We start from the raw sequence: 10,704 nt of genomic DNA, 5'->3' as shown, positions 1-10,704 counted from the left end.
CTAGATTAATTGTACTAGAGGTTCCTTATTATCCTTCAACATGTGTGGGAGGACTTGAGAAAGTGCCCTCAAGTGCGATGCACACTTTGTAGGTTAACTGTGTCTGCTACTAGCTGCCATCAGGCAAAAATAACACTCCATCCACCATTATTCATTAGACTCCATTAATCATTAGAGGATTATCTGGCATGTGAAAATGCACTTGCTGATAAGGAATGCATGTGACCCCAATATGAGATTTCCGGCTATTGTAAAGCTAGACTAATTGATTGTGGTCTTTTTCTACTCTTAGTCTCTCTCTGCCATGGACACTTGGGTTTCGTTTCGCTGTCTCTGTCACTTTGCATCAATGATCTTTTCTCACATGTAATATGTTTATTAACAACACAGACAGCTTAAAAGTTCCTTTGTTGTAATTCATTACCTTTGGTGTTCTACACTTCAACAAGCAGGCTACAGAAAAACTGTAAATCTGCACCATACAACTCTTTCTTTCTTGCTTTCCAGCCTGCTTTCCTTTTTTTTCAAAGCTGTAACAAAGCATACATTTGTTATGTTCTGTTATTTATTTATTGCAAAAAAAACCCACCATAAAGTGATTTGTGTTAGTCAGAGTGGAGTGAAAATGAAAGAAACGGGATCACTCTACCTTGACTGAATGATGAATGTAGGAAATTGATTAAAAATGGTCATCTTACACACTGACCAATATACACTTCAATTATAACCAAAGTGATTCACACTACATCAATACCCAAATCAAATCACTTCTGGAAATAATAGCAGAAGCTAAAGGAAACTGGAAGGAAATTGAAGAAAAATAATGTCAAAATATTAACAAAGTAAGCAGTGATCAGTTTCACATAGATTTCTTTCAAATAAACAACGTTTAAACAAACAATGTTCCCACTGCAAGTGAAAGGCTATATCCATAATTTTGAGTGCTGAAGTTTTCATTAATAGTTTGTCCTGTACATGTTACTATGTGTTTGGATGTTATATATACAATACTGTTCAAATGTTTTAGGCAGGTGGGAAAATGGTGTAAACAAAGAATGCTTTCAAAAATGGAAGTGTTAATCATTTATTTTCATCAATCAACAAAATGCAGTGAATGAATAAAAGAGAAATCTAAATCAAATCAATATTTGGTGTAACCACCCTTTGCCTTCAAAACAGCATCAATGCTTCCAGGTACACTTGCACACATTTTTTGAAGGAACTCAGCTGGTAGGTTGTTCCAAACATCTTGAAGAACTATCCACAGATCTTCTGTGGATGTAGGCTTCCTCACATCCTTCTGTCTCTTGATGATGTTGAGATCAGGGCTCTGTGGGGGGCCTTACCATCACTTCCAGTACTTCTTGTTCTTCTTTACACTGAAGACAGTTCTTAATGACTGTATGTTTGGGGTCCTTGTGCTGCTGCAGAATACATTTGGGGCCAGTAAACAATCATTTATATTTTTGAAAGCATTCTTTCTATACACCATTTTTTCCAAACCTGCCTAAAACTTTTGCACAGTACTGTACATGATGAGGAAAACTATTTTAGCTGCACAGTGATGTAGTGGATAACACTCTTGCCCCACAGCAAAAGGTGTCCTGGTTTTGAATTGACCAGCTGCCAGGATCTTTTGTCTTTTCTCTCCAGATACTCTAGTTTCCTCCCACAGTAAACACAGTTTTATTTGCTCAACTGATGAGTGAAAGTTGACCCCCAACGCTCCCCAACCACGGAACTAAATAAATGGTTAAGAAAATGGATAGTCTTTTTTTAATTTTTTTATTTTTATTAGGGAATAATACTAACAGACTTCATGTCTGGCTTTAGCTTGTGCTACTGTAGGGCACATTTTCTTCTATTAACATGAGAAACACTTATCACGGAAATACTGTTTAACTCATGCTGTTTTTTAAGCTGTGGTTTGGAACGGTCTGAAACACAACTCTGAGCAGACATTCAGCAAGTTATTCCGTTAGTTTGAGCATGCTGTGAAAATGCTGTGTTTTCGCGTGTCTGTTGCTCAAAGCAAATGTTAACATTTTTATTAGAAAGTTTCTGATGAACAAATTGCATATAGACCAGCTAGTTAACCTGAAGACTATAGGCTCACACGGAAAAGCAGCTGACATTATATTCAGGACTGTAACAAAAACATAAAAAGAAATGAAAAAGAAAAAATGTTACAGGGTTGAGAAGTATTGAGATAAAGATGCAAAGGAATGGAAAAAGAAAAAATGCAAATGGCTACATTTGAGTTTAATGATGATTGAACAGTTTTGACATTTGTACACCATGCATGTGAATGTACAGAACATGTTATGCAAGACTGAACAAAACACCTGTAACGCTGATTGTGTGTGATTCACATGTTCTGGTCTACTTGTGAAAGCTGCCAAAGGAAACTGACAGGAAAGTGTGGTTACTTTCTGTCTTTGAGCTCTTTATTATGTCAGAGGAAAATTACTGTTAATGTCACGTTCCCCTGTAATGTTTGAGAGACAATTTCTTTTTTTCCTCACATGACCTCATTCGAACATAAAAGTAGGTTTGTGTGAAAACATATTCATTCTGTTCATATGTAGGTGGCCGCTTGTAAGTGTAACATGATTACATAGCAGTTTCGATTCTTGCACTGACCACCGCTGTGGTGTTCCCCTGGCCTTGGCTACAGAGCAACCAATTTTATGTGGTTTGTGGTCAACAAACAGCCTTTGACCTCAGAGAGTAGTTGGCGTATCCATTGTGTGAGTTCTGAGGGCAAGGGTGGAAACATCAGCCAGCCAGCTCTGATTGAGTTACTTTAGGCCTCAGCTCTATTACCTACTCCTCTCTTGTTTTGATGAATTATTTAATAGCTGTCCACAGTATCCTAAGGACAGAGCTCTAAGAGGAAAGTCACTGGACAGTTCTACCAAGTAACAAAATGAGATTTATTTTTGGTTAACTATGGATTTTGGCCTATTTCTCTAATTATCTATTATCTATAATTATTTATTTATATAAATCATCAAGTATCAAGTCAAAAAAATAATATCCAAAAAATTAGGGCTAATACTAGGCTAAACCACTATAATCTAGTGATTGAATAAGCATTTAATATTACAAATCTACATAATTCTACACTCTTAAAATGCAACAAATAATTTTCACTATGTAATGATATACTGGTATATGGTATACTGAAAAGTATTCTTTTTCACAGCAGGTCACTCTCTGAAGTTGGTATAGAACTCTCTGCATTTATGTAAACTATCTGGGGGGAAAAAAACAGAAAAAAACAAACAAACCACAAGACCCTCAGTAGAGGGAGTTGCCTGATTTATGACATGTAGGCTCGTTTCCAGGCAAGCCTGCGAGGATCCAAGAAACTTTTCAACACATGGCTCAATTGCTTGCAGGTTAAATGGCAGTGGAATAGCCAGGCTGTTAATTTTCTTTACAGATCCAGATGTTGGGAGTGTGACAGACCAGGAATTAAGTTTTGCCAAAGCTTGCTAGGTATTTTCTACTGGGGCTGCCCAATGAGTGTGTGCATATATGGTGTACTTAGTTACAGCCTGTATCCGTGTGATTGAGTCCTCTCAATAAAGTCATCTGTGAGCATATCTATACACATATTTACTTGCCAAGGGAATATATCCATGCTCGCCACATCGGTAAGACATTATGTAGTCATTCTCCTTGCATTCATCCAGGTTGCTTGGCAAACTGAATCAATTCATGTCTCAGTTCGCAAAGACCTCCATTGCAGTGCCCATTTGCTGGTAATGGCAATGGATTACTGTATTGTATTCTGTTTATGATCTACATTGATTGCTTTCCTTCTGCTCTAAGCACTGTGCAATGTCATTTACTCACAAAGATTCAGACATCTATTTTCCTGAGCAGTCTTTTTCAAACTATATGAAGCATTTTCCCAGCTGTAAAATAGATCCTTTAAATCCTATCCAGAATGTCAACATGGAACGTTTCTGAAGTAAAGTGCATGTGTAGACAGGCATGAAATAGCATGGTTTAGATATTTCATGTCCTGCTAATATTATATCATGAGTACGACTGTCCTTTGCTCCCGAGCTAACCGACTAAGCGTTGCTTTTCCCTTCATGTGTCTTTCATGCTCATTTCTTTGAGAAAACAAAACACAGCCCAAACGAGTGAGTAGGATTGTTCTTATTGATGTCTGAATGAACAGGCTTTTCTGTGTGTTAAATTTCTGGTATATGAATTGCATTATGAAGGCTCCTAAATGTAACATTTTCCTTTAATTTCAGGCTTCTTTTGTGAGACATACAGAACGCACTTTTCTGTGTGCAGAAATACAAATATTTTATGCAAAAACAACAGAGAAGACACAACATAGCAAAATGTTGAAAAAAAAATCTTATTTTGAAACTGGTTATTGGATATATTTTTACACATTTTGTTTATTAAGGGAATATAAATATTCCTGTGTTTTTTGTTTTGTTTTGTTTTAAGGCAAAATTGTTCCATAAGATCTTCTCGAATGGTTCAAGTCTGTCATTTTAACCCTCTGATGCATGAATTATGAAAGCCTTGGTCAAGATTTTTTTCTTAAGTGCTTTTATTCTTCTCAGGACATGAAAAAAAATGTTTAACTCTTTTTTTTCCAAAAATATGTTTTTTTATAAAGTTATAAACTTGTCCACTCCAGTGGACTACATGCGCCTGAGCACTTAGCATGAAATACTGTGAATTTACTGTAAAAATTAATTACCTCGTGTTCTATTGTAAATATACAAACACTTGTTTGCTTGTATCCTTTGAAAAACATCTCAGCAATTTTTTTGTAACTTTCAACTCATAAGGCCCCAATGTTTAGACGTAAATAACAAAACCAATCAACAGTCCTAGCTGTGAATCCTACACCTGAATATGGCAAACTATCTCCAACAAGAGAAACATTTTTGAGTCTACACAGTTCTATAACGATGCAGGACAGTATTACCAAGCCCTTAGTAGCATGCTGGAAGAAAACACAAACTGACATCTTAGTCTCTGCATCTCCAAACAGTTCTATGTTCATCACACCTAGGCTGTGCGAAAGTTTGCAACGCATCCAGGGCACAATGGCACACAGCATTGCATGCAGATGTATTTGGTCTTCCGTGTGCACGCAACATCATGGCACCTGTTTGCATTTTTCACCTCGGTCAGTTGGGGCCAGTGATATCCTGTGGCAAACCTGACCTCACAGGCTACTTTGGTGACTGCTCTCCACTTCACGGGTTGTGGGGTCCCACTGGGTCTTCCTCTTTTGCATTGCTGGAGGGTGAATCTCTTCTCTTGTTACTGACAGTTCTTTCCCATACAAGTTGGTGTTGTATGTTATATTATCAATTAGATCTGCTGGAAACAGATGTCTGAAGAAATCTATGGGATCCTTCCCCTCCACATTCAATTTCCACTGTCCTAGAAAAGGAGGCAAGTCTCCAACCAAGTCATTGTCTTGGACTTTCCAAATATTTTTGCGGGCTTGAGTATGGTCAGGTGCCATGTACCCATCTCCCACAGCTCCCTGATCATACTGACCTTCCTCTTCATCCTGCCCCTCATCGTTCTCACTTTCTGCATCCTGACTGTCTGTGTCTTCATCATCCGTAGTTCCTATGTCTCTGTTCTGCTCTGGCAGCCACTCTCATCATCACTGGACTTATCACTGAACTCCTCATCACTGCACTCATCAATGAAATCATCATCACTGGAGCTGGATGGAATTTCCTGGACTATTCTGTACGCTGCCTTATTCTTTGCTGCATTTGAAGTCTACAAAATATGATAAAATAATTATTATAGTAACTCAAACTACAGCTGATCTGCACAGAAATATATATTTTAAATGAGTAGCTTATAAATGTAACAGTTATATGCTTAATAATAACCAAAACAGTCCCAAAAAACAGTGAGACAATTTATGACTTATGTTAAAAAAATATAGTGGGTAATGCATGATGTCCACTACAGTGGACACATGGTTAATTGTAGTTTTCTACATATTAGACATAACAATTTCTTATTCCAAACAGATAATATCCTTCCCTAGATGTTACTGCATATCATCATATTTTTTTTTACCTGTTGGGCTCTTTTAGCATAGAAGGATTGACAGGATATGCCAGCAGTGGTCGGCAGGGGTGACAGTTTGTCTGCCATCTTTGATTCAGAGGAAATTTACTTGCAGTTGCACTAACTGAACACTGAATTGACCTCAATGGAGCATGGCAGCAGAGAGCACTCTAGAGGCTAATATGCAGTTCCACCATAGAAACCAATGCATTAAAGAGATATGTACGTTTTAGTAGCTGTCCACTCCAGTGACCACTATGCATCAGAGGGTTAATATGTGCACTCTTGATTTTACAGATTGACAGATGCCACAGATTAGTATGCACTGTGTGTGTGCGTGTTCTCATTTTATCTGTGTCGCTGCGAGTGTTTGCAAACACTCATAGTTGTGCGCCTGCATGCGTGGATGTCTGTATGTTGGCTGTTGGGTCGTTGGCTCCTGTTCATTATATTTTCATGAGGCATGCAGTATAAAGCGGACTGTTTCCACTATGCTCCCTGTTGCCCTCCAGTCCACTCTCATGCCTGTAAACTGCAGTTCTCTCTGCTGGTTGTATATCATCCCACCTGTCCTCTCGCTGGATTTCCTGTTTGTTCTTCCAGATGCTCTCCACAATGTCTCCCTCTGAGACTGTAAGGAAACGATTCTTAGAGCAGAGCAGTGCTGGACACACGTCTTGGCTTCTTTGAAAGACCAGGGAAGTGGCTGGGTTTCTCTGAATCAATACAGTGGCTGTTCAATCTGAAGAAAATCTGAAGCAAAGAAGCTGAGTGGTCAGGACATTATATATTGTTAACCACATAACATATGGTTATGTCCTGAGGTTAAGTGAATCCATGCAATGTACATATTGACAGTACAGAGTGTATAACTCTTGTATATTACAGTCATCTTAATCCTGAATTTTGGATGAATAGCGGAAAATGGTCATTGCTATTTAAACAGTTACAGTGAAGTAAGAACCAGGTTCTAAATTCTTCAACTGATCGGACTCATGCGCCTTTAAGATTATCACTTCCGTTCATCAGTGCTGGCATGGTTTTCTGAAAGTGGTTGATTGCAAAACTGTAATATTAAAATCTTAGCATTTGAATTTTTGCAAGGCTGAGTTTCATGCAAGCCTTTTTTCAACTCTGCTTCTGCACTGCATCTAGACTCTGAGAAAATAAAATATAGCATTGTGTTCTAGAAACCAGCATGGGTGGCCTTTTTTTTCCCCAACACAGACAAAACAGTAAGAAAACCAATAACAAATTGAATGTATTAATGAAATCTGTAATGTCCCTTGTACCAATAGAAACTTAACAACATCTATTCTAGATGGTTTGAGAAATTTAGAGTCCTTGTGTCACTTGGTTCCTTCTTTATTTCTGCAAGTCTTTCTAATTAGACTCCAGATGTTATTATTTTCACAGGGATATTTTTGCTCCAATGCTCCTAAGGACACACTTTCCTTGTTGTCTTGTGGGTGAGATTCTTTTTAAAGTAGTTTACCCCCAAGGAGAGATTTAGAAGTGATTATGTGGATACATACAATGATAAAGAAGGAGAATGGCTCTTTTATAGTCCCTTCTACTGTCTGAGCTGGTGGCATGGTTGGTAGTGGCTGTTCATCTCAATGAGATGGTAAAAGAAACTTCACTGCAGTGATTTTGATGAGACTGTAAATATGCGATAGGGGCATATAATATGATTCTAAGTCTTGTAAACAAGATACTTTTCAGTGCACAAATAATTCTTTTAGGTCTAGTTCTTCCTACTCATAACACTTTTGCAGTTGCAATCACTATACTTTAATCTAGTGTTAACTGTTTCCTTGTCTCAACATGGATTGGCAAAATCTTCTTTTCTCCCACGCAGTCAGCCCCACCTGCCGCATCTAAAGGCTACTAGTAAAGCACAGTATGAGAGACTCACAATTATCCTGCTGTAATGCCATTATTTTTGGCATTTAAGAGCACGAGTAGGGTTATGGATATACAGAGACTTGCATTTTACTTTGCTGTGCACTCGCAGGCTTACAGTGGAACTCTCTTCAATATTACTACTGGTAAAAGTAAAAGAGAGAAAAAAGCAGGAGCAATAACCTGTAGGCATTCTTTTTTTTTAGAGGTTTTTTTAGTCAATAAATTGATCATGTAAAAGACTGTACTTCACATTTTCATCCCTATATACAGCATGAAAAACATGAAAAAGCTGGATGTTAATAAAAGAACAGTCATTAGGTTAGATTTAATTTAAAAAAGGCACTAGTGTTGTTTCATATTTCCCTTTCTCTCTGTGTTTCCCAGAAAATGATAAAGATTTAATCCAATTAGCTCTGCACTGTTTCACCAGACTGCAGAGGGGAATAGACTCTAATTAGGCTGAAGACAATTAGCTGAATTAATTCCAACAGAAGTCAGAGAATACCGCCAGATTTAAGTAATATTCACTCTGCCAGCTTCACCAGACGTTTTCTCATTTTATTTTATTTAAATAGGATGACGCGAGTTATGTTAAGCAGCAGCATAACTGTGGCTCATCTGCTGTAGAGCAACAGTTTAGAACATATTTATTAATGTTGCTGTGTTTTTGGGGGGGTTTGTGGAAAAAAAAACTTCTAGTGCTTCCTCGCTCACTGGCTCAACCACACCAGTTAGGCATGGCCCACAGCTGACTGTTTGGAGCAAAGGAATGGAAAATAAATGGTGAAAAAAGAGTGCAGAACACGTGACAGAGAGTTTAAGGGACACACGGAGGACCCTTGGTTGGATCAAAGATCAATACAGATAGAGATGCAACAAAATGCTTTGAGGGGACGGGTTTAACATCCCCCGTTTGCTCTTCTAAACAAATGCATTTCAAACAGGCTCAGGGAGCACCCCTGCTAACAATGACAAACGACAGCACATGGAGTTTTCCCTCTCTATTAACATAAAGTAATATAAACCGAAGGACACTAGTCTATAGAGAGAGTTAGGGGCTAATGTTCCATATCAGATGTGGACAATGTCAGGACTGAATACAGATTAGGCAGTGTCCTTCTCTCCCGGGGGGAATTAAGGGGTTGACACCATTCTAGCTGCCAAGTGTATTATTATAACATGTTGGTGCCCAGCCTGTCTTCCCTGGACTATTAACCCCCACTGTCCCCAAAGAGCTTCCCCTACTGTCCCTCAAAACTATAATACCAGATAGCCTTATTCCAGTTGCAGCCGATTTTATCTTACCTTTTTTTCTAGCACTGGAAGATAACCTGAATCTTAATTGTAATTACCATTTTGACTTCCAGCAACTATGATTTCGGGATAACTTTTTCCTTTTTTTTAACCTTTATTTTCACTGTCAAGCTTTCATGTTTTCTTGTGTTTTAAAAAAATGAAGTGTGCTTTTTTTTTTTACTCCTCCAAAAACCTCAAAAAACAGTCTAAAGAATGTAAAACTCAAGGTTTCCAGACTTGTGAGAGCTTTCTTTAATTACATTTAAAGAAAAAGAAATTTCCCTTTTTCAAAAAAAATTTGAGTTCAATAACAACATGATATTTAACTTCATGAATATTTAGTTTAAATAATCGCCATGACTCACCGCGATAATCTTGTTTATTATTTTTGCTGTTATCGAGGAACCTTATCTCTAACCCACTTCTAAACTCATTACTAAGACTCTTTCCAGGTCTCTGTACGATTCTTTTCTCATACTTTTCCATGCAACAGCACAATATCATCAATGCAGGAAGAGGTCAGAGTTTGATGGCTGCGCTGCAGAGTGACTGAACCTGTGCACTTGCACAGTAGGAGTGCACTGTCAGCTCCGTTAGGTGATGAAAGATTGCTGTCCATTTTCAGTATTGGTAAGGCTCGTTGCTCATGAGGCGTAAAGTGGGTGGAAAGATTATCGGAATAGCGACGCTTTGAAGAAACCGGAAGTTCAATATGTCCTGTTGCGGTTCCGTGGGTGTTCTTTCATTCTCTTTGCAATCTTAGTAGAGGTTTCTGGAAAACCTTTTTGCATGTGCTATTTGTAGATATGTGTGTGTGCGTGTGTTTGTTTTGGATTTTACAGGGTAAAGTAGTTGACATCAGGCAAGCAATACAGTACTGGAAAAATCGTCCATGAACCTGAGATAATGGGACAGTTTTAAACAGCTCCAGTTGTCTGGTGGAACTAAAATCTTTCCTAGCAGTAAATGTATATAAAATGTACATTTTCTTTGTGTTGTTGTTCTTGAGTTTGCTTTGTGTTAAGTTAATACTTGATGTGGATATATTCACACCATCCATTCTCTCAGAAGAAAAAAAGAACAGACATGAAAACAGGAACTGTATGAAGAGTAAAACTGATAAAGACAAGCAAAGCATTTTTTTAAACTGTCTGGGAAAATTTCCCCCATTAAGACGGCACCATTTAAAAAAAAAAATTATTCATTTTCAGTTATGAATAATGGTATCTGTCTGTCACATCCACAAGGGTCATATGCTCGTCCTTTACCATGTAGTGTATCTCCTCTCCAGTGCTGTTTTCCAAAGCTGGAGAAACACGGTGGCCTCTGCACACAGGAGCCCACGTGGCTTCTGTTACCACTTCTGTGTTTGGGCACTTTAATTGCCACCACACATGGAAACGTATTACA

General features: G+C 38.1%; 1 pseudogene; it reads right to left on the bottom strand.

The window, feature by feature from the left end:
* Window positions 1-5,215: 5,215 nt before the first annotated feature.
* On the bottom strand, window positions 5,216-6,356 carry LOC146583194 (uncharacterized; annotated as a pseudogene).
* Window positions 6,357-10,704: the final 4,348 nt, after the last annotated feature.

Source organism: Mchenga conophoros, linkage group LG1 (genome assembly GCF_057382185.1).
Source record: "Mchenga conophoros isolate Kocher_MC1m ecotype Shallow Benthic linkage group LG1, M_conophoros_male_GT1.1, whole genome shotgun sequence".
NCBI lineage: Eukaryota > Metazoa > Chordata > Actinopteri > Cichliformes > Cichlidae > Mchenga > Mchenga conophoros.
This window is presented reverse-complemented; position numbering and strand designations above follow the sequence as displayed.